The 23,754-nt window shown below is 57.5% G+C and overlaps 2 long non-coding RNA genes across 5 annotated transcripts; one reads left to right on the top strand and one right to left on the bottom strand.

The window, feature by feature from the left end:
• The first annotated feature begins 2,907 nt into the window (after positions 1-2,907).
• On the top strand, positions 2,908-13,048 carry LOC128313384 (uncharacterized). The gene is made up of 3 exons (XR_008294024.1): positions 2,908-3,603; positions 3,700-10,315; positions 12,925-13,048. It is a non-coding gene; the product is annotated as an uncharacterized LOC128313384 (long non-coding RNA).
• A 49-nt stretch (positions 13,049-13,097) lies between these two features.
• On the bottom strand, positions 13,098-23,098 carry LOC113597022 (uncharacterized). Of its 4 annotated transcripts, none has more exons than XR_008294017.1 (5): positions 22,356-23,098; positions 19,206-20,413; positions 16,840-16,933; positions 14,137-16,085; positions 13,098-13,235 (listed from the first exon to the last, which is right to left on the bottom strand). It is a non-coding gene; the product is annotated as an uncharacterized LOC113597022 (long non-coding RNA). The 4 variants fall into 4 exon arrangements; XR_003417866.2 differs by having other exon boundaries at positions 14,137-14,370; positions 14,491-16,085; positions 19,206-23,096; XR_008294018.1 differs by having other exon boundaries at positions 19,206-19,296; positions 20,297-23,096.
• Between the last annotated feature and the right edge of the window lie 656 nt (positions 23,099-23,754).

Raw genomic sequence — 23,754 nt, 5'->3', positions numbered from 1 at the left:
CCGTGGACTGTGATTCTAGCCTTGGCCTTCCCCACCTCCCCAGAGACCACGTTCGAGGCTCCGTTCCCGCGGTCGCCCTGCGCCGGGCCCTCCGATGACCTGTCTTCCGTGGGGCCGCCTGACTGCCCTCTGCAGCGTGGGGGCCGTGACGCCCCATCACGGGTCGGCGGGGCGGTTTCCCAGCCAGCGCACGGAGACGTCCATGAGAATATCCTCAGCCCTCTTGCAACTTTTTATTTTCAGGTATTTTCAAACTCGTAGAAAAGTTGCAAGCAGAGAACGGAGAATTCCCGTACACCTTACCCACCTCCAATTTTTGGATATTTTTCTACATTTCATCTGTTTTTTCCGTGCTTCGGCCTTAGGTTTCTGATTGCAGGGCTTTCTTTTTCGTATATCTCCGAGTGTGTGTTTGAGGATATTTATTCAGTCTGGAGGGCTAAATTACAGCTTTCTCCTGCCTCATGGGTGATGTGGGAGAGAGAATTTCCATCAGCAGAAATGCTTTGTGTCAGATTTTCTATTTTCTTCTTAAATAACTTTCTACGGAGTTTCTCTCGAGTTTTTCTATTCTCAGATCTTCCGGTAAAGGGGTTCCTCGTTTAAGAGCGCCCTGATCTTTGAACGTTCCTGGATCTAGTACTTGCCGGTGTGCAAGAATTCGACTTAATTCAACCCGATTCTGACACTGTCTACCCGAAGATAGCATCAGATTCCAAAGGCTAAGGGTCCGGTCCTACAAGACTATTCCCCAGCCCCCACTTCAGATGCCAGTCCCCAGGGCAGCTGACAGCCTGCAGATGGGCTGCAGATTGGGGGTTCCAACGACCCCCTCCTTAGGTCCGATTAATTTGCTGGAGCAGCTCACAGAACTCAGGGAAACGCTGAGCTTTACCGGTTTATTAAAGGGTATGATAAGGGATGCAGGTCAACGGCCAGATGGAGAGACAGGAAGGAAGGTGTGGTGTGGGGAAAGGGTGGGGAGCTTCTATGCCCTCTCCAGGTGCACAGGGCCTCGACCAGGGCCTGGGCTCCCCTCCAGGCTGCCCCTTCTGGAACGAGGGTGGTGGCCTGGGAGCTGCAGGGCACTGGTGCTTGGAGGCTGGGACGACTGCTAGGCGGCTAGGCCTGGAATGTGCCCACAAAGCAGGAAGCTCATGTGTTCCTAAACTTTCCAGAAAGAATCATCCGTGCCTGCCAGTGGCTTCACCTGAGTGAATTCACCTCTTTTTCCTTGGGCCGTGCTGGCAGTTGGGCCGTGTGCCCTCCCGCTGGGGGCTTTTCCTGGCCTCCTTCCTGCCTTTTGTAGCGGCCCGCACATCCCTGGACCATGACATCACCAGCTTCGACCCTTGACCCTTACTACTGCACACAGAGCTCGGCCCTCCCGCCCTGGGGGACAGCGCCCTCACCTGTAACTGCCCGAATACGGCCACACTCAAGGGGCTGGACGGTTCGAGGCTCTCCCGGCTCGGACGTGCGGCCAGCGTCCCTTGAGGGTGGCTCCCCTGGAACCAGTGACAGGTGTGGGAGGGGGCCAGGGCCCGGGCCGGGCCCGGGCTCAGCCCCACGTTTTGATATTCAGATTTTGGTCTCGTCTGTGCGGGTTCTGGCAGGAGACGGCCTTGGTGGAGGACGCAGTGAGCGTGCTGTTCCCACTGGGCCTGCAGAGCTCTGTCTGCGCATCCACGGGGCGTGTTCCGGAGCCCGTTGCCCGCACAGGGCTCTTGGCCTCTCCGGCCTGAGCGCCCTGCGCGAGTGGCCCCTGCACTTTAGACCAGCGTTCACCGTATGGTCGTAGGGGCTCCAAAGTTCTCGCACACAGGACGGTCGGCTCAGAAGGGAGGATCCGGGTACGTTTGGAAAGCAAGGACTCCAGCTGGCACGTAGCGGAGTCAGATCAGTTGTGGATAGATTGTTCTCTCTCCTTTTTATTCTATGAGCTGCCCCGCCCCCGTCCACCAACACACACACGCACACCTCCCCGCTCAACGTTCAGCTCCTGGGTTTTTTGTTTGTTTATTTTATTTTTGAGAGAGAGGGTGGAGGAGGGGCAGAGAGAGACGGTAGAGAGAGAGAATCCCAAGCAGGTTCTGTGCTGCCAGCACAGAGCCCAGCTCGGGGCTCAAACCCATGAACCGCGAGATCATGACCCGGATCAAGAGCCGGACGATCGAGCGACTGAACCACCCAGGCGCCCCTCAGCACCTGTTTTGAATGGACCTTTTTCTAATTAGGAACCTAATTTTAAGAATCCACGGGAGAATGAATTTTTTTCTGAATTACAGACCATAAAATCATCGTCCGTTGGCCAGTGTTGGTCAGAAAAGAGAGTCTCTTGTGCGAGGACGTGTGAGCTGAAACGGTACGACGTCAGGTTAGTGAGCTGAGAGGCACATCTGATGCCTGGGGTGGGGACAGGCATGTGCGGGGGGCCGGGGCAGGGGCCACACTGCACGGCTGACACGCCCGCGTTCCTCCCCGCCAGAGCCCTCCCGGTGTCAGGTGTCGTGACGAGAACAGCTTCGCGCAAGGGCAACGAACGGGGTGTCGGACGGGTGACGGAGCGAGGAATTACAGAGAAGGACCAGGGTGGGAAGTCACCGGGAACGAGGGAGCGCCGTGCCTCTGGAGGGCGTGGAAGCTCCGGGCGTGGGACCCGCGTGTTTGTGGACCACCGTGGGCTTCCTGCCCGCCGCGGGCTCTCCTTCGCCACGTGAACACCGTGTGGTCAGGGGGCCGTGTCTTGAGGGCCGTTGTTCCAGAATTTCAAATTACTGGCCTGACATGGTGCGTGGAGGTCTATAACTTTTAATCTTCCTATTTGCGGTCGCAGCTACGCTCTCATTCCTCGCGTGGGTTCGTCTTGCCAGACTGTTGGCCGGTCTCGTGCGTCTCTTCAAAAGACCGGCTCTCCTCCCGTTGGATCCGCAGCGGGTTTTCCCCCGGGGGCGGGAAGATCGGATACCTTCGTGCGTTTTGTTAACCCCTTGTCCTTTCTTCTTCCTGTAGTGCGGGTCCGGTGCTCAGCTCGGTTGTACCCAATTGTACACCAAAGTGCCTCTCTCTGTCTCGGGGTAGGTGCGAATCGACTGTTGTCAACCCGCTGTGTGCGGACGTGGGGTTCTATTTCCATCCCTGCTCAGACGCGCCTCTGACAGGCCCGTCCCCTCTTGGCAACGAGAAAACTAAATTTAACTCAGCTTCACCCGGTAAACAGTTCTGCCGGGCATTTTTCGCCAGCATCGCCTGGTTTAAAGCTTCGTCTTTCTCCGGTAAACACCCGGCCCCGGCCGGTGTGAGCGCCACAGCCTGGAGCTGGCCCCGGCTCCCCTCCAAACGCCGGCAGCCAGCCGCAGGGGACAGGCCGTGGCAGCCCTCTGTCCCGGCACGCGCCCCTGCACCTGCCCTGGGAACCGGCCGCTGGGGTAGTGCTCTGAGACGTCCGTGTCCGTGGCTGGCTGCAGGTTTGGGGGGGAGGGGGGGGTGGGGGGCTTCTCATCCGGTTTTGGCTTCGCACGGTGACACTGGCCGTGGCACATCTGATGGTCTTTGAGTTTGGGGACCCCACAGACGCGCGCTGCCCGGCACCCTCCCGTTCCTGTAGGAGGGACACTGGCAGCCCACTGGGCGGGGGTGGGGGGGCAGGGTGACGTAGCAGGTCCTCCAGTAACGCCCGTGGCCTCTCTGGGTCCCCAGGACTCCCTGCACGGATGCGCCCGCAGCTTCTGCTTCTCAACTGACCGCGAGGAGGAGACACCTCTGCGGAAGCCCAGGGCCTCTCCAGACTTCGGGCAAGATGACGTCATAGCTAATGGTGGGCGGGCTTCTTCACACACACACACACACACACACACACACACCCCATCTCCCTTGCTGTCCCTTGTCACGCTTGACCGTCCCTGGGAGGAAAGGCAGGCAGCACACTGTCTGGAGTCACTGCCGGGACCACCTTCCTTGTGGAGCGTGAGTGTCTTTTCTTTCCCACGATTTCTGTCCTCCCACTGGCCTCTGCGTCTCCTCCGGGGCACAGCTCTGAAAGCTTCGGGGGAAAGGTCGGGACGTCCTTGGGCGGCTTCCCACCTCAGAGCCTTTTTCTTCCCCCTGCCCCTGTTCTGGTCCTCGCCGAGCAATCGTCCTACGACCCGGTTGCCCGGGACCGGGGCTGGATGTGTGAGACAGAAGGAGCGGCCGTCCAGGGTTACGGCGTTCGGGGCAAGACTCCTGTTCCCTCAAAAAAGCCCGGCTGTTGAGACTGTTGGCTCCACACTTTCATCAGCAGAGGGCCACACGCTGGATGGACGGCTTGAAACAACAAAATTCTTGCACGTCTGAAATCAGGGTGTCTCGGGGCCGACCCTGGGGCGGGGTCCTCCCCATCTCTCCCAGCTCCTGGCAGTGAATCTTGGTGTCCCCAGGCCGACAGCTGCCTCTCCGTCTCTGCCCCCATGTCACACGGCCTTCCTCCCTGTGCCTCTGCTCTGTCCTCTTAGAAGGACCGTCTCTGGGTTGGGGTTGGGGCCCACCCTGACCCAGGAGGATCTCATCTTTACTGACCACGTCTGCAGAGACCCTATTTCTGATAAGGTCTCACTCACAGGCTCCGGGGTGGACGTCTTTGGGGGACGCTCTCCAACCTGGTACCAGGTGGGAACGGCCCGTATGCTGACATCATCACGGTCTCAGGATCGGTATGCCCTCTACTGCCGAGCAGGCTGGGCCCGGGGGGCAGGTGTAATGTCTGTGGCTCGCTCACGTTTCTTAACCTGTACTCTCTACCTGAGCCACAAGCTCTGCCACAGCAACATGTGTTTCAGAGGCCAGAATGCGGTCTCACGGGCCTTGCTAATCCCGCTCATCCTGCCTCAGGGGAGACTTCCAGAACTTTCTCCCTCGATTGCTGCTTTGTGGTCCCAGTCCGCGGTGGAAAATCAGTAAGGGGCCCCTCACCCGCTTTCCAGATCCCTTTTCAAGGAGACCACGAGACCGCGGTACGGAAGCGAACCGTTTCGTTTCTAGAGATTTCAGCGGCACTCAGTGATTCACACTGGTGTGCAGCCAGCGCCTCTCCCCGGTTGCGGAACGCTTTCGTTACCCGGAAGGCAACCCCGGGCTCGTTAAGCAGTGGCTTCCTGTTGCGCCCTCCCCCAGCCTTTGGCAACCACCGCTTTCTGTCGCCATGGATTCACCTGTTCCAGAAATCTGAGGCCTTTTGTGTCTCAGTCTTGCAGGGTCTGCTGGTGTCATGCCAGGTGTCAGAGCTCCGTGCCTTTCTCTGGCCGAACACCGTTCCGTGGTGCGGCTAGACCACAGATTGTTGACCCACTCACTGCACGTCACGGACGGGCGTTGGGTGGTTTTCACCTCTCGGCCGTCGCGACGAATGCTCGTGCGAACGTGCTCGTGCGTTTATGTGTTTCCGTATCTGTCTTCAGTTTTCCTGGGCACGTGTTCAGGAGTGGGATTTCCGGGTCACGGGGCAATTTTATGTTTAGCTTTTTGAGGAAGCACCAAGCTGTTTTCCACGGTGACCGCGCCATTCTACGTGCCCGCCAGAGCGCGCGAGGGCTCGTCTCTCCACATCCTCGCGAACGCCTGTTGTTATCTGTCTTGACTCTGGTCCTTCTGTGAAGTCGTGTCTCGTTGTGGTTTGGATGCTGTGGTTCCCGTCACGGCTCCACGCGGGCGTCCGATCCCTCATGCAAGCTGTTGTAGCCATGTGGTCCTTACCGCTCTGGAGTCCCCAGGCCCCCTGCCGCCCTGGTTGCGAAAGGACAGACGGAGGTGTCTCCTACTTCAGTTTTCCCATAATCACGTCCCTTCGCAACAAAGTGGTGAGCTTGGGAGACACCCAGGAGCCACCCTCAAGGCGCAGGCTCCTTACGAAAGACCAGACAAAGCCCGATGGCAGAAATGACACTTTTGTCCCCGCAAGGTCCCCCCGATCCCTTAGCTCAAAGCGCGACCACGTTCTGGGTAAAAAAGAACCTATTTTTATTCTGAAGGCCCAGCCTGTCTTGCGTCTGCACTATTTTCTCCCACGCTGTTCCACCAACAGAGCCCGTGCTCTCCCGCCCCTGCAGACAACTCACACACGTGAACACACATCAGGAAAAGTCTCCAGATCCCAAGACGGATTCCAGCACTGTCTGTAAACCCCGCTCTCCAGGCCCACTTTTATCTTGTTTTCATTCCTAAGAGGCCCCGGGGCGTTTGGTTTTCATCACTGACCCCCTGAAGGCCCGGCCAGCTCCCTGCAGAGAGCGCACGCGGCCGGGCTGGTGTCCCTTCCCGGAGCCTCATTCCTTAGGTCTGGAAAGTTGGAGGCCCTTCTACATTGTGTGGTTTATGTCAAATGTCTGAGCGCATTCGAAGCAAACAGACAGCTTCATCCGCTGGGAGGTTCCAAGGCGTAACTTGAATTATCAAGCTCTCGAGGGTGGTGGCCGTCTCCGTAAGTCGCTGGAGAGAGACAGAAGCAGGTTCTCAAGCTGACGAAAAAGGGGGTGAAGACAAGAGCCTCGGACATGGACCAAGTACAAGGAGGGGGTGTCCTGGGTCCTGGAAGCACCCCACATTGGCTTTTCCAAAGCTGCTGCCCGAGCCAGGCATGCAACCGATTTCCATCTGGAAGGTGTCCTCCTGGCCATCGGCAGCTTTGAGAGCCTTCTGATGGGACAGACGGTTCCCAGGCTCTCCCTGGCAAAGATGGAGGGAAGGTACCGGATACCCAGGTCAGAGTGAACGCTTATCACCTGTACATTGGAGAGACATACCCAGGGCAAGCGTGTTAGATGCGCTAAGACAGAGCGCTGGAAAAGTACCCCAATACCAGCCCTAGCAAGACTGGGTCGCTACCAGCACCCCTAAAAGCAGAGAAACGCTGTGGGGCCTCACGCCCCTGCCGAGAGCTGTGCTCTTGGGTGAGGCTTGAAGCCTCGTCAAGCTCGCTTAAAATTCAGGTTTCTCAAAGGCGGTTCAGCGATTCCAGAGCAGGCATCGGGCTCCCCACGTGTGAGCGCGGTGCCCTGTGCCCGATGCCACACTTGCTTCCTTGTGGATCGAACCACCGATGCCAGAGGTCGCAGGATCTTAGAGGTCACCCGGTTAATTTACTTTGTAAATAGGGAAACCGAGGCACGGAGTGGCGGGGCGCCTCTCCCAAGGGCACTGAGCTGACCTGTGCGGGGCTGGTCCGAGGGCTCGGGGGACCGCTCCTGCCGTGCCAGGCGGGCGCTGGGGTCTACGGCACCTTCTCCCCCACGTCGGAGCGGGGGTTCACCTTGAGAGGAAAAGGTCCCGGGTTTCCCGTCTGACTTGCTCGCGTCTGAGAATCTCTTCTCACCGGCTTGTCGAGAGATGGCCTCATGCCATGCTGCGGGATCCGAGGCCCGCGTGGCGGTCCCACTGTGCCACCGGCATCAGCTCTGCTGGGCCCGGGAGAGACTTTGATGCCAGGTGCTATGGACTGTCCACAATGCGGGAGCTCCCGGGCTCTGGTATTGAACTTGGCCCAAGTTCCTAACGCACTGTGTACCAGTCAGAGCTCGACCGGAGACACAGAACCAGGAGCCTGTGGTGTGTGTGTGTCTGTGTGCGTGTGTGTGTCTAGATTTGTCGCAAGGAGCAGGCTCACGTGACCGAGGGGGCTGGCGAGGCAAGCCTGAGGTTGTAGGAATGGCTGTTAGGAAGGGTGCTGGCCAAAGCTGCCAAAGCTACAGGCGGGAGTCTTCCTTCTGCAGGGAAACCTCAGCTCTGCTCTTCAGACTTTCAACTGATTGGATGAGGCCCCCCCCAGATAGCCCAGCATCGTCTCCTTCCGTAAAGCCAGCCGATGATGAACTTTTATCCCATCCGTAAAATACCTTCCCAGCAGCACCTAGGTTAGCGTCGGAAAGGGTAACTCGGGGACTGTAGGGGCACCACGAGGACACAGAAGGCTGACCCCTGCACGCTCTGCCCCTGCAGAATGAGCCCCTTTATACTGACCAGTCCTTGAAACTCGAGTTTGCCAACCCCCCCTCAGAGCTGAGCCACAAAAACAGTGACCTCACCATGCTGCTGCTGACTTGTTGACAAGCAGGAATTGGGACCCAGTCCCTACACGCTCCATTTGAACCCACCGCGTCTCCTTTCAGTTTGCCAGCTCAGGAGGCCCTGTCCCTCAGGGCTTGGCCAGCAGTGAGCCAGGACCCGGAAAGGAGCCCAAGCCATCAAACCCCATAGAAGGGTGTGGCCTTGACTCTGGGGCATGGGGTCGTTGCGTTTGGATCGGCCCTGTCTTCAGGGCTACAGAAAACCCAACCCATGCTTCTTTAAGCCTAAAGGACTGGGATTTCTTTTGCACAGGACCCAGAGCCCCCGGGGCAGATGGGGCTCAGGATACCTGGGACATTCCAGAATGCTGTCAGGACTGTCTCCATTTTCACTCCTGCTCTGTTCACCTGGTCCACCGCTCTCTTCCTCTGGAGCCTCCTGAACTCCCCGGGTTATGATTTAACCCCCCCTGGGAGAGGGTGTGTCAGCTCTTTCTGAACCCCCAAGTTCAAGACCCTGGGCAAGCAGCAGCGAGTGCCATTTCTAGCTTGGCCAACCATGACCGTGGGGGTGGTGGAGAGACGTCCTGCCTGGAAAATCCACAGGGTGGTGTGGCCGGCAGACTGGGTGGCCACCCTGAGCCCTTCCCACCGGACAGTATGGTGACCGTCCCCCAGTCCCCCAGGCGAGTGGGGGTGGGGGTGGGAGGATGGGCCAGATGGCTGCAGGCCTCAGCACCCCTGCCTGCCTGGCTGCCCGCTCCCCCATAGCTCTGCACACGGCATCCCACGCTCTGGATCTTCCTTGATTTAAACTTGTATCTTAGAAATGGACTTTTCTTGGGGCACCTGGGTGGCTCAGCCGGTTAAGCGTCCCGACTCTTGATTCGGCTCAGGTCATGATCTCACAGTTCGTGAGTTTGAACCTGGAATTGGGCTCCGTGACGGCAGTGCAGAGCCTGCTTGGGATTCTCTCTCTCTCTCTCTCTCTCTCTCTCTCTGCCTCTCCCCTGCTCATGCTCTGTCTCTGTCTCTCTCTTTCAAAATCAATAAATAAACTTAAAAAAAATGTGTTTTTCCTCTGTCCCAGGTCTTCAGGCCTCTTTCATTTGCCAGCCTCGTGCTTCTCAAACTACCTGTGGCAAAGGACCTATTTTTTGGTTTTATTTCGCTTTTAAAGTCCAATCTGTTACAGGACTAACAATTTCGTAAAACGCAATAACGCTGAACTGTTGGAAAAACGACCGTGCACCTAGATGCCTTGGGAAGGGCAAGGTGTTAGCAGAGTTTGTGAACGCTGGCTCTCAGCCCCGTGCCCAGTGTGGGCCCAGAGCAGTCAGGTCTCCGCCTGTTCCTGAGCATGGGCCCTAAATGCCAGGTGATTAACCGAGGAGTCCAGCGAAATCTTCCCCAAGCCAAGCGCTTACCCGGCACTGTTTCAGCTCACGGAACTCTACATTTAATGTGGGAAAACAGGCAGTAAATAAACGTGACAAATGAGTACACAACGGCAGTTTGTTGGAAGGTGATGTGTTCTTGCGGGAACAGTGGGGCGCGGGAGGGAAGGGGGGTTGAGCTGGTTGGGTTTTCCCCTTGGGAAGGGGGATTGCAGTTTTAAACAGGGGAGTCTGGGTGACAAGTGATGATGTAAACCAACCAGAGAAGGCTGTGCAGGGCCGTCCCCATCAGTGAACACATTTGCGTTTCAATAGGGACATTCTCACGATCAAAGGAGCAGGTGCACAGGCTGAGAATCGAGGCCCCCGTTGACACGCGCTATCTTTGGGGCAGGTGCAGGGGAGGAGCAGGGCGGGTCTGGAGGAAGGTAGCGGCAGACGGACCAGGGCAAGAGCAGAAGACGACCGAAAAGGCAGCCTCGAGGACGCCAGTCCTCACCGCCCGCCGAGCTCAAGAGGAGGGAGGGCCCGCCAACCCAGCGGGAGGCAGACCAGTCCGGTGACCTAAAGACGGAGCAGACGACCCGGAAGTCTCCCGTCTTGGTGCGGTCAGCGGGTTCTTCAGCAACCCGAATGTTCCCATGGGCATTCCCACCACCACCGCCCTCCCCCCGGGACTCGGTGTTCCACCGGGAAAGAAAAGAACAGAATTAAGGAATGTGCCCAGAAGCCTGGAAATAGTATCAAGGATGCCCAAGAGCTGCTTCGAAATTAGAGATTTTGTAGTTCGTTTTCGCTTTCGGGGCGAAAAAAGATCCCACGAGAACCTGCGCGTTTATTGTTCTGTTCGGCAAAAGAAAGAGTGGAGACGGGTGATACCAGGTAAGACCCGTTCCCTGCACCAGGCCTGTTCCCGAAGCCTTACAAATGTCTCTCTTCACCCTCACGACTCCCCTAGGTTGGGGGCGCTTTTATTATCCCGCATCTCGAACTGACGTGTCGAGAGGCTGGATGCCAAGGTTGTTGAAACCCTGGCGATTTGCCTCCGCGTCTGGGCTCCTACCCACTCGGCCATCCTGCCTCAGAAGCACCCTACGCCCCCCTCTGCAAGTTGGGGGATGCTTTCCCAGGCGGAGGGAGCGCCCAGAGCCCCTCACGGTACTGTGACACCCCTACCCGGGCATGTCCAGCTCCGTCTCTCAGAGCAGAGGGCCCGAGACAGCCCCATTGCCCAGGCTGGGCTCCTGAAGCTGGGGGCCGCAGCTGAACTATTTAGAAAGTCTCCTGCCTGTTTTCCCAAGGCAGCCTGAGACCACACCATGACCCGCACCGCCGAGTTCTCTTGACTGAAGAAGGGGCCAGTGGATTCCCAGAACCACAGGAGGTAAGTCCCTGTCCTGTCGGAGGTTGGCCTCGCTCCCTGGCCGCCCCGTCCGCTTGTGGGAATGAACAGACGCCCAAGAAAGACACAGGCCGCTTACTCAGAGCTCGTCGGTGGGGCACTGGCCACCGTCCCTGCGTTTGCACAGGGACGGGAGAGCCTATGGCGGAGCGGGAAGTGGGGGGGAGCTGTGGGCTAATGAGGAGCGGGACATCCTTTGTGGCTGGGTCTGGGGCACGTCTGTGTTTTCCTGATCGGTCCTGGGTTGAAAGCGAGGGAAGATGAGGGAAGCCACGGTTGCGTGAAGGTTCTGTTGTCGCAGACGGTCCGGCTGCTGGCCGTTTTGTCCGTCCAGCCTCTCGCGCTAATCGGGAAAGCTGGCTCCCACGAATTCCGAAGCGTCCTGGCGGGCGGCGTGCCCAGGGCCATGAGGGTCCGCCATGCCACTGGAGATGAATGGCAGGCCTGGGTGCCGGGTGGCTTTACGCCCTGGTGTGGGGACAGTCGTGCAGTGGTCATTTCCCAAGTGGCCTCGCTGTGGGGACCAAACTGTGGGGCCGGGAGTCCCCTCCCCCAGCCACCCGCGCTTGTCCGGCCATTTCCCTCCAAAAAGGCTGGGAGCTTGGGGTTGGGCTTTCGGGGGAAGGAGACCCACTTAGCTTGCCTCGTTCTGGTAATCAGATCAGTCTCTCCTGCGCTGCGTTGTATTAAAAGTAAGAAATGGGGGGCGCCTGGGTCGCTCAGTCAGTTAGGGGTCTGACTTCGGCCCAGGTCATGATGTCATGGTCTTAGGTTCTAGCCCTGCGTCGGGCTCTGTGCTAACAGTGCAGAGCCTGCTTGGGATTCTCTCTCTCTCTCTCTCTCTCTCTCTCTCCCTTTCTCTGCTCTTCCCTTGCTCACGCCAACCCCCCCCCCCCCAATAAATAAATAAATAAATAAACGATTTTTTTAAAAAGTAAGAAATACCCCACTGGCGTTAGGTCTCTTGCACATCCAGTGCAGCAAATGGGGCTCACTTGATGTCCAAGCCTCCATACCCTCCATGACCTCACCCCAAGCATCCTGTGATGGGTAATTTTATGTGTCTGCCTGACTGGGGTAGGGGATGCCCAGGTGGCCAGTGAGCTGTTTCTGGGCGTGTCTGTGAGGCTGTTTCCTGAAGAGATAAGCATTTGAATCCAGTCAGGCAGACCAGGTGGGCATCAGCCAACCCGTTGACGGCCTGCATGAAACAAAATGGCGGAGGAAAGGCTCATTCACTCCCTCTGCTTGAGCTGAGACCTCTGTCTTCCCATCTTCTCCTTCCCTCGCCCGTGGGTGCTCAGGCCTTTGGTTTGGACTGACCCACACCCCCAGCTCTCCTGCGTGTCCAGCTTGCAGACGGCAGGCCACGGGGCCTCTCAGCCTCCATCATCACATGGGCCAACCCCTCATTAAACATGTCTTCCTGGTTATTTCTGTGCATATCCTACTGGTTCTGTTTCTCTGGACTAACGTTCATCCCTAACTTCTATTCTAAATCTATTCTTGACTTTATCAAAACCCTTCGTGGACCCCGTTTTCAGCCAGTACTGCCTTTTGAGGTTAACAGTTCCCTCACCTCTACTGTCTGCTGAGTTGAAGGTTATCATGACTTAGGGGCGCCTGGGTGGCCCAGTCGGTCGACCGTCCGACTTTGGCTCAGGTCACGATCTCACGGTTCGTGAGTTCGAGCCCCGTGTCGGGCCGTGTGCCGACAGCTCAGAGCCTGGAACCCGCTCCGGGTTCTGTGTCTCCCTCTCTCTCTGCCCCTGCCCTGCTCATGCTCTCTCTCTCTCTCTCTCTCTCTCTCTCTCTAAAATAAACATTTAAAAAAAATTTTAAAAGGTTATCATGAATTATTTGCGTGCCCTTTGATTTTCTTCAAATACTGCATCAAAAAGTTGTCTATCTTGGTCACAGAGTTTGGGGCCTTCCTTGAGTTCTGCCCCCGAGGAGTGTGCCTCCCCTCCCTGCTTTCAAGCCTGGTGCTCCGGGCCCGGTGAGGAAGCCCTACACGTTTTAATGGACTTTTATGTTTCAGTCATGGTTTCTGCTTCTCTGTTTGGTAATTCGTTCGTTCATTTCGCAGGTGTTTCTTGAGCCAACTCTGTTCCAAGGATGTGCCAGGCGCTGGGGATTCAAGAGCGAGCAAAACACGCCAGGGCTCTGTCCTCGTGAGCCCGTCTCCTCGCTGGGCCTCAGCCCTGCAGCCTTCCAGACCTCAGTGGGCTCTTTCCCGTGTCCGGGTGGAGGAGAAGGACTCCGGGGAGAGCATCCCTGGCGGGGTGGCGCCCCCCTGTGTTGGGCGGGGATGAGCCCGGCCGCTGCCTCCTGGCTTCTCTGGGCTGCGACAGGTGTAGGCGTCCCCAGGCTGGGGACGGCTTCTCCATCCTGGTGGCTCTGTGAAGGAGACAATGGTCACAACCGGCCCGCGGGACGCCTGCCTGAGGGAGTGCAGACAGGACAGACGGGCCCCGACAGGAGCCTCCCATTTGTCCGCCAGCGGCAGGCACATCCTTGCTCTGTTGTAAACTCCCCGGGCCCCGGAGACAAGTCCCGGCAGCCGCCAGCAAGGGACCTCACAGGAGGCAGCCCCCCGTGTGCCTCTTGGACAAACAACCGCGAGTGGGTGCAGCGGCTACAAACCCCACTCTGCAAACCGGAGGGGACATCTGATTTGCAGTGCAAGTGTCCCCGCCCCCCGGGGACAGTTAGCGGTCCTGAGCTCACAGCCGCCCCTCCTGTTCCCTCCCAGGCGTCTTTCCGCACAGGCCCGTGGGGATCCCGCCCGACCTGCGCGCTGTGCCTTCCTCACCGAGCCCCTGACCCACGGAGGCCACGCGTGACCGTGGCAGGTGCCTGGGCTGTGCCGGCTACTTTTCAGGGTTAGAAATGCCTCGTTTTCGGGGATTAAGAGGCGCAAAGGTCTGAACTGTGAGACAGCGGCTCGTCCTCTATTTGGTTTTCCAGTGGTCGCTCTAAAATCCACTCTAGGGGCGCCCGGGGGGCTCTGTGGATTAAGCGTCTGACTCCGGCTCAGGTCATGATCTCGCGGTCCGTGGGTTCGAGCCCCGCGTCGGGCTCTGTGCTGACAGCTCGGAGCTCAGAGCCTGGAGCCCGCTTCGGATTCTGTGTCTCCCTCTCTCTCCGCCCCTCCCCTGCTCGTGCTCTGTCTCTCTTGCGCGTGCGCTCAAAAATAAATAAATGTTAAAATTCACTCTAAGTGTCTTAGCTACTTGGCTTTAATAACTGTTGCAGGTAACTGTGCAAACACCCACAGGGCAACGGCGATGTCTCTCACCTGCTTGGAGGCACTCCAGTTGGCCTGGGGAGGCAGCATTCTTGCATCGGAGGCTTGGAGCTTTAACCCCAGAAGTCCCTTGGAATTTGCTCTCCCGGGTAGAAGGCACCATCCGGCTGGTTCAGAGAGGACCCTGCCGTCGCAGCGCCAGCCGCGGCTGGCACCCTGCCAATGGCCGTCTGCAAGGGCCTTGAAAATAGTTCTTGGGTTTTTTTTAATCGTCCTAGTTGGAAACTCAAGGAACAGAAACATAGGCGAGTTGCTACGATTTGGGGACACCCCACCCTGTGTGGATCCAGCAGGAAATGGGTTTGCACCTCCTGTTGGGGGGCGGTGGGGGAGAGCCCCGACTACAGGGGAACCAGCTGGCGTGGGAGGTCACAGACGCTTCTGAATGAGCAGTTCCTGAGCCCCCAGGGGCCGTGACGGTGTCCTGAACTCAGGAGGAAAAGAAACGTAGCCGGTGAACGTCTTCCCTTCTGCCTTTCTCGAAGCCAGGGGTCAGCAACACGGCCTCCCGGCCACACCCAGTCCTCGGCCTGTTTTCTCAAGGGATGTTTGATGGGAACACAGCCACACCCGCTCATCCCCCAGCTGTCTGTGGCAGAGGTGACCGCTCACGACACACCCCACCCGGCTCTCTCGGAGCCTAGACTGGTTACCACCTGGTCCTGCGCGAAGGTTGTAACTCCGAGGGCCCCTAAGGCCCCGGAATCCTGGAAAGATGGGAGAGGCCGGTGCTGAAGGGTTTGCATCTCAGAGAACTCAGCCTTGGTGGCGTCCTGACCGATGGCAGGGAGTTCTCAGCAAGGCCCCGTGGTCCTGTTTTCCCCTCAGGAAACCGTTTAGCCAGGAGGCCTGCGAGTCACGGGCCAGGCCCCCGGAAGGTGGGAAAGTCGTCTCATTCAGTGTCTGGGCAGAAGGACCGGGACGGAGATCATCCGAGGGACTCAGCCGCCGGGCGGGGGTTCGTGGGGCTACAGGAGGGACCCGGGGGCGAGTGGTCCAGTCGGGGCAGGAGAGGGAGGGTGTGTCGGCACTGGACGTACCGAGGTCCTCGGCAGACAGTGGTGCCGAGGGGCCACCGCACCTGCCCTCGCCACCACTGTCTGCCCGGTCGCCATCTGTACCTCGGGTCGCAGGCACCTGCCCCGCGGGGCGGTGGGAAGCGGTGAGGCAGGGGCTGAGCATCGTCAGTCCGTGCTGGGCGGTGGGGGTCCCTGCTGTTCCCCTACAGATGCTCTTTCCCGGAGCCGGCTGCGGCACGGGACCCACGTCCTGCCCTCAGAGCCACCACCTTCCCAGGCGACAGGGACCCTCTGCTCGGGGAGGAGCGCGGAACAGGGCAGGAACCACGGGCCCCGGCGGGGGCACCGAGCTGCGCTGAGGAGGCAGGTGGGAGCCAGGGCTCACGACTTGAATTTTGCTCAGCGGACGTGTCATTTTCAACACAGACCTTTGGTTTTTCCCCGAGTGACGGGGACCCTGAATGCAGCCGGGCGGAGGGAGAGGGCTCACCTCCGGCACCCCCGAAGCTGAGCGTCAGAGAGGACCGGAGGGGAGCCGGTGAGTGGGGCGGGCAGGGAGTGGCCGGGATTAGGAAGGGGTGGGGCTCTGCTCTGTGAGGTCAGGCCACTTCAGCCGGTGGTGTCGCTGGTGACTTCGTGGCATCAGGATCACGCCTGGAGTTACTGGCACAAAAAGGGAGGGATGCACCCCAGTGACTGTGACCTGAGGGGGCTGGGGGGGGCAGCCCGGGACCCTCACGGGCAGACGGAGCAGGTGGGGGGCGTGCAGGGAGGTCTCCGTGCTCTGTGCTGAGAGCGGGGGTCCTGGGGGAGATGCCTCGTTCAGGCCCGCGTTGTCCCCACTGCTGGGCAAGTTCCCTGCTTCCGTTCAGTGCCTCACCGACCGAGGCCGCTTGTTTCCTCTTCTTCTTTTATTGTGATCTAATACACAGAACAAAATTTACCATCCTAACCGTTTTAATTTTTTTTAACGTTTATTTATTATTTCTGAGAGAGAGAGAGCACGCGCACAAATGGGGGCACAAATGGGGGAGGGGCAGCGAGAGAGGGAGACGCAGAATCCGAAGCAGGCTCCAGGCTCCGAGCTGTCAGCCCAGAGCCTGACACGGGGCTCGAACCCACAAACTGTGAGATCATGACCTGAGCCGGAGTCGGGGGCTCAACCAACTGAGCCCCCCCAGGAGCCCCCCATCTTAACCGTTTTAAAGTGAACACTTTAGTAGCATTTAGGGCGTTCCCAGTGCTGGGCAACCGATGCCCATAGAGTTCCAGAACCTTTTCATCAGCCCACAGGGCCAGCAACCCCCCAACCCCCATGCCAGCTGCCCCTATTAAAAATCCCCTCCTCTCCCCCACCCTGCCCCCTCTCCCCTCGCCCTGACCCCCCACCCCCACCCCAGCGTCCTCCAGTCAGCCCTCTGTCTTATGGTTTTGCCTACCCTGTACATCTCATATAAATGGACTCCTACAGTATGTGGCTGTGGCTTTTTAAAAGTATCTTGTTTTAAAAGAATTTGCTTCCCAACTAACAGCTAGGCAAAGGATCTAAACAGACACCGCCTCAAAGAGGATACACAGATGAGAAATACGTACACGAGAAGGGACTCCGTGTCGTGTAATGCCCCGACGAGAGAAGGGCACATTAAAGCCACAACAACGAGATGCCCCCGCTCACCTGTCGGGATGGCCAGGATCCAGAGCACTGACCACACTGACGCTGGCGAGGATGTGCAGCCCCCCGAGCCCACTCACTGCTCACCGTGCAGCCCCTGCAGAAGACAGTACCTTACAGAACCAGTCACACCGTCCCCGTACGATCCCGCAGCCACACTCCTTGGTACTGGTACCCAAAGGAGCTGAAGAGTTACTGCCACACAAAAACCTGCACACGGATGTTTATAGCATCTTTATTCAGAGTCACTAAAACTCAGAAGCCACCAAGAAACCCTTCAGTCAGTGATGGATAAAGTTACTGTGGTCCATCCAGACAATGGAATATTATGTAGAGGTGAAGAGAGAGAGCGGGAGAGAGAGACCCCTCTAGCAAGTTCCCCAAAGACATGCACAAGTCTTAAATGCACGTCACTGAGTGAAAGAAGCCAGTCTGAAAAGGCCACAGACCGTGCGATTTCAACTGTAGGACATTCTGGAAAAGGCAGGACTCTGGAGACAGTAGGAGGACCAGCGGCCGCCAGGGGTTGGGGAGGAGGGAGGGATGAACGGGAAACACGGAGGGTGTTTAGGGCAGCGAAGCCCTCTGCGTGAGGCTATAATGGTGGGTATACATCATTACCGTCCATTTGTCCAAACCCATAGAATGTATCACAACCGAGAGGAACCCTACAGGAAACTGTGGACTTCCGTTATAAAAAAAAACAACAACAACAACGTATCAGTGCGGGCTCTTCAATTTTAGCATACATTCCACATGAACGCAAGGTGTCACTGACGGGGAGAACAAAGACAGAAAGAAAAGTAGATAAAATTGTATTTCCTTGTAACCTGCAGCCTTGGCTTGCGAGCACAATTTGTTCCAGAAGCACGCTTGTAACCCAAAGTTCTGCATGGGGGCCATGGTATACGCTCGCACGGATGTCGACTACAATACAGTATTAATAAACTCTTGTCATAGACTGTATTTAACGTAACCGACAATAAGGCAGCGGAGGAAAGGGTCTATATCCGCAGGCAGCCTGACCTAGAATGAAGCAAAGCATTCCTGAGCTCACTCTTGGGTGGAAAAGCAAAGGACTGTCCAAAATGTGACAAAAATTACCCTAGTGCCAATTGTGGGCACCTTCCAAGGTTTTGAAAAATCACTGATTTCTGCCAAACACCGTGGCCTGAGACCAAGCATCTGAGCATAGGAGACGATCATCCACAATCCCCCAGCGAGAGAGAGAGAGAGAGAGAGAGAGAGAGAGAGAGAGAGAGAGAAACAGAGAACCACTGGATCAGTTGTGATCACGTGACATTAGGCATCACATACTACTCGCGTCGCAAGACCTCGCTTGTTTATCAAGTTAAAATTTATTAGAAATGTTTGCTCCAGCAGGGGAGGGGCAGAGAGAGAGAGGGAGAGGGGGACGCAGAATCCGAAGCAGGTTCCAGGCTTCAAGCTGTCAGCACGGAGCCCGACGCGGGGCTTGAACCCAAGAACCGCGAGATCACGACCTGAGCCGAAGTCGGTGCTTAACCGACTGAGCCACCCAGGTGCCCCGTGTTCTTTAACATCTGAAAATCCTTTTGGAAACTTTCCCCCATCTTTACCTCCCCCACCTCCAAAGTATATAATCAGTTGCCCCTCACAACCCTAGTGTGGCTCTTTCTGCCCACGGGGCCGATCCCCGTGCTTTAATAAAACCACCTTTTTGCATCCAAGACATCTCAAGAATTCTTTCTTGGCCGTGGGTTCTAAACCCCCATCACCCCAAACCACACCATTACTAATAGGGGAACTGGGGGGTGGAGAGGGGTGGGGACTGAGGAGGTAAGAGGCATATCAGAACTCTGTAATTTATACTCAGTTTTTCTGTAAACCTAAAACTACCTTAAAAAATAGCCTATTCGTTTAAAACACAAAAGAATCTCTTTCTGCCGTGTGTTAAAAATGGATTTCCCAGTTTTATTCAAAAACACCTGTAACTGCCCTTCGACTTTGATAAAACTCTAATTCAGAGCGTAGGGTCTCGCTAAATATCCCACTTGGCTTGGGGAGGCTGCCCCCAGGTCAAGGTACTGTTTTTCTGTGGCTTTGCATAAGAGCGGCAATGACTCCAGCACCTTCCTCCGATCCGACCTGTGTCTGAAGCTGGCCTGTCTCTGGTCTAATCGCGCCTGTGCCTAGAGTCACCTGGGGATGGGATCAAACCCCGGTTCTGAGTCCCAGGGACGGGTGGAGAGGCTGCCTTCCCACCAGATCCCCTGAGGTGGTCTGGTCTGAGGACCACCCAAGACTATAAAATAAAGCTTTGCAATTCAAACGATGCCTCGAGGGGTAAACCAGCAGCATTTGGTGAATTGGAAAATCGGATTCCAAACCTGGCTTGCTAATTACAAGCTGGGTGGTCCTGAGAAAGTTCCCCACCTCTCTGAGAACCACAGGGAATTCTTCTGGATTCCAGGAAGGTTCCTGGGGAAAACAGACAGCTTGTGTCCACTTCTACTGCAGTCATTTTGGCCCCGGCAGCAATGAGAGGGCCACCAGTTAGCCCCACGGTGTCCCCAACTCCCCTGGGTTTTGTTCTGAAAGTCCCAGATCCTGGGCAGTCCCTTGGCCCCAGGCACACCAGGACAGCTGGTCACCCCGAATTATTAGTTGCTTTTGTGCTAGCCAAGAAGACAAAGGACCACTGAGATTCTAGCTTCGGGGGACGGAGGCCAGACTGAGGGATCAGGCCTTGGGGGATGAATCAGCTGCTCAGGGTGACTGGTAGGGGGAGTCAGGAAAGAACGCAGGATCCTCCCCAAAGCCTGGACAATCTCCCCCCCACACACACACCGGAGGAGTCCTGGGGATGCACACAAGCCCTGTCACATTGGAACAAATGTCCTTGGGGTAGATTTAGAGACAGACGGGCGTGAGTCAACCCACAGGCAGGAAATCTCATTTCCAGACCTCCTTCAAATGCCGCTTTCCTGACTCATTACTCTCAAAGCACATTTAATTTTGCAAACAAAGCCGAGAAGTCCTTCCAGCAGTGGCCCAGCCGGCCCCTGGGGCCCTGTGTGTCTCTCTCCCTCCGCTGAAGTTCAGAGTTGAACTTGAGCAATCGGACAAGGCAGGACGGAGGGGAGCATGCAGGAGGGAGGCTCGTGGTGCTTTAATGGGAAAAGCCTGGAGTCTTACAGCCTTGTCCTGACTCTCAGAGGTTACTCAGGGCACTTAAGTTCACCTTGGAGGCATTTGTTTTCCAGTAGGAGATCTTATAAACTAAGTCACTGAGAAGGAGAGTATTCTGTAACGCAGTTCAACCTTTTGAAGAAATAGTCCAAAGACTAGGGGTCGTGTTGCTTTCAAGGAAGCAATATTTGATATTTCCTGGTCTCCAGTAGATGCTGAGCTACAGGGACCGTGGGTCTCTCGAAGCCTGGCCTGTCCCCCGGGCTCCCAAGCACAGAGTGTTGCCCACCTGGCCGATGTGATGGACGAGCAGCCGGCACCGAAGAAATGGTCAGAAGAGGGGGCGGTCCGTAGGGCCTGGCCTGGCACCTGCTGGAACGCCTTCAGGGCACGTCCAAGGTCTCCCCTGATGGGGAGACAGACAGTCAACGATAGATCAATCGACTGCGAGGGCTTTGGCAGATTCTGTGTCCCTCGGGAGGGGTCCTGGCGTGCACCTTGCTGCTTGTGCCGGGACGCGTTTGTCTCCGAGTCGAATCTGCCCGGATTTCTAATTCGTTCTCTCTGTGACTGTTTGGCCACGATGGGGTAAAGGACAGCGAGACTCCCCTCTGAGGGGCACTGAAGCCTCCCCAGGCAGGGATCCCCACTCAGACCCACAGGGAAGATTTAAAGCCTGGACATATGGCCTCGACCCCTGGGGCGGTGGGGCTGGGCACCATTAAGTCCAGAAGCTTCCCAGGTGATTCCACTGTGCGGCCACCGGAGAACCATTGCGTGAAGCCACACCTGCTGGGCTTGGTGAAGGGAAGGCCGGTTTTGAGGGTGGGTTCTCCTGGAGCTTGAATGACCAGAAGGAAAGGAAACACAGGAGGGCCCTGGTAGCTAATGGCTGCTTCCAATAAAGTTACTCCAAACAGAGACCAAAATTGTATTCGAAACCCGGGGGCTTGTTTAGATGAGGACGGCTGGGCCCCACCCCCAGACTTCCCACTAACAACCTGTAGCCCTAACTGGCCCCCAGGTGCTCCTGCTGGTTCAAGGACCTCGCATCTCACTCTGCTCTAAACAGAGGTAAAGCTCCCAGGCCCTGAGCTGGGCTGCACCCGTGGGGCACGCCCGGGACACAGGAAGCTTGCGTGGCCCACAGCCAGTTTCGAGCAACACAAGGGCCTGGCCTGGCAGGGGGATGGGGCGTGGCTCCTGGAAGGCGTGGGGTAAGTGCTTGACATTGAGCTTTGACTCCGAGGCACCCACTGGAAGCCGTCCATCTAGCAGGAGTACACTGCCTGCCGGGTCACAGGCCAGGAGCAAAACGGCCAGATGGGCAACTGGGCCCCCCACCTGGAGTTCCCCTTTCAGAAGACGCGGCCTCCGCGCTCCTGAACCCTAATTCCCCTCTTCTGTTTCAGGTTAGCCAACAGTGAGCCACCCCGCAAAACCCAGACACCCTGCCTTTGGACCCTGACAAAGGGAGAGCCCGAGGTCCACATTCTGTCTCTCTCATCCCCTGTGACCTTGCTGTGTGCCCCTGGGCATGCCGTGTACCCTAGGACTTGTGGCTGATAAATCTGGTCCCTCCGAGGTCCCTGTGGTTTTGCTGAATTCCGCCCCGAGCCACAGGCTGGCGGGAGGGACCCCTCTGTCTGCTGCCCCGAGGGCCAACTTCTGTTCCCCCAAACTCCGAACCCCTCACGAGGTTGAAGCCTGAAGGCTTCTTGCCCAAGCTGGGGACGGGTTCCTCTGAGCGCTCTCTGTCTCGGACAGGCTGCTTCTCGGTGCTGGGGCCCAGGTTCCAGGTCTGCCTAAGCCAGTCTTCGGGAAGAATCCCGTTCCGTCACCGCCACCCCCGCTGCCACTGATGTCTGCTCAGGCTCCTCGGCCCCCGCCTTCGGTGTCTTAAGTCCTCGGCTGCCTCTAGCCAGAATCCCTGTCCCCTGGCGTCTCGCGTTGGTCATTCCCACCCACGGACCCCTCGCCGCGCAGGGCTGCAAATGCCCAGCTGCCTCTGCTGTGTTGGGAGTTGCGTCTGGTGCTTTCCTCCATCCCAGTAGCACCGGAGGGTCTGTCTCTCTCAGCTCAGACCAGAGTCGGCTCTGTTCCTCTTGGGCCAGCCAGCGCGAGGCATGTCCGTCAACCGCCGGCTCCCGTGGGGAGCGCCGCGCACCGACCCCTTTCCCCGGGGGTGGGCAGGGGCAGATTTTGCTGCAAAGTGCTCCCACGGGCCTGCCCCGCTCGCAGCCTGGACCGCTTGGAATTAACACAGTCCCCTCCGTGCCTGTCGGGGCCTCGCCCCCGGGCTTGCTGTCCCAAGAGCCCAAGCTAGAAAAGGCCTCCAGAGTGCCTACCCTTGCGGCGACCTGTGGCAACCTCGAAGGCCAGAGAACCCTCTCTCTGGCCACACTGCCCTGGTCACAGAGGAAGAGTCCCCTGCAGGGCCAGCCTGGCAGGCAGGGTTCGGCCCTCCCTGTCTGCCCAGTGCCAGGGCAAGGACGTGCCTGGGCAGGAGGACAAAGCCCGACTGTCCTCCCGTCCCCCTTCTGCCGGGAACTCAGCATGAGGACGTGTGTCAGGGCTGGAGCAGAGGGAGGATGTCGGGGCGGGGAGGGCTGATGAGAGCCAGATGGCCGGCCCCCTGCTGTCCGCAAGCGTCCCCAGCAGGAGAAAATTGTCCTGCGATTGTGTTTAATGATGGGTCACGTCTGCTGTGAAACCGGGAGGAAGGGCTTCCTGGGGCTGGTGAGTGGGGGATGAGTTTTCTTGGAGTGGTCTGTGACTGTCAGCAAAGGATGTGAGTGACTGATGTGCCCCGCTGGGGGCCCCAGGGCGGAGGGTCACCACCAGCCGCCCATGGCTCGGCCCCGAGGGCATCTCCCGGTCCGGAAGCTTCGCTCGCTGCCCTGGTCGTTTCCAGAGGGCCTGCCGCTCCCGCTGCAACGTGGACCGTGGGTCCGTGTCAAAAGTGCCGCCTGGAAAGTGGGTCCTCCTCTGTCTTCTTTGCTCAGGTGGGACCCACCGGGAAACTCCATGGCCCTCACGGGTCTCTCCCTCGCATCAGGCACAGCACCCACCCTGGAGCCCTAGGGCTGTGGTTCGAGGGCGACAGGAGGTCTCCCTGAGTCCCTGCACGTCCACGATTTCAGCAGGAGACATTCGATCCTTTGCGTCTCACGGACACACAGACCCTGGGGAAGCACATAGGGTTTCAAACAAGGGATGGGGCTTCGAGGAAAGAAGGGCTCCACCGTGTTTCCAACACATCTGACAGAACACCAGGTTGCATGAGGTTAAACAGACCTCCTAGCAGCAGGACTTCTCAGGGCCTTTGTTTCTTTGGTAATATTTACAGAAGGCCTGAGGTGGCCCAGGCACAGTGCCCGGTGCAGTGCTCATCCAGAGGGCTGGGCACTGGGAACTTTCTGGATGGATGGATTTGATGGCTCTGGGCACCTCACATGAGTTCATTCCCTGGCAGTCAGCGATGTAAACACCTGTTCATGTGCTTGTTGGTCACGTGTATGTCTTTCTTGGAGAAAAGTCTACCTTTGTCCATTTCTTTTTAAGTGTTTTGTTTAAATTTTTTTATTCATTTATTCATTTTTGAGAGATAGAGTTCAAGTGGGGGAGGGGCAGAGACAGAGGGAGACACAGAATCCGAAGCAGGCTCCAGGCTCCGAGCTGTCAGCATGGAGCCCAACATGGGGCTCGAACCCACGAACTGTGAGATCATGACCTGAGCCGAAATCA

Source organism: Acinonyx jubatus, chromosome E1 (assembly GCF_027475565.1).
Source record: "Acinonyx jubatus isolate Ajub_Pintada_27869175 chromosome E1, VMU_Ajub_asm_v1.0, whole genome shotgun sequence".
In the NCBI taxonomy this organism is placed as follows: Eukaryota; Metazoa; Chordata; class Mammalia; order Carnivora; family Felidae; genus Acinonyx; species Acinonyx jubatus.
Note: the sequence above shows the minus strand (reverse complement) of the source record. Positions and strands in the feature narration are given on the sequence as shown.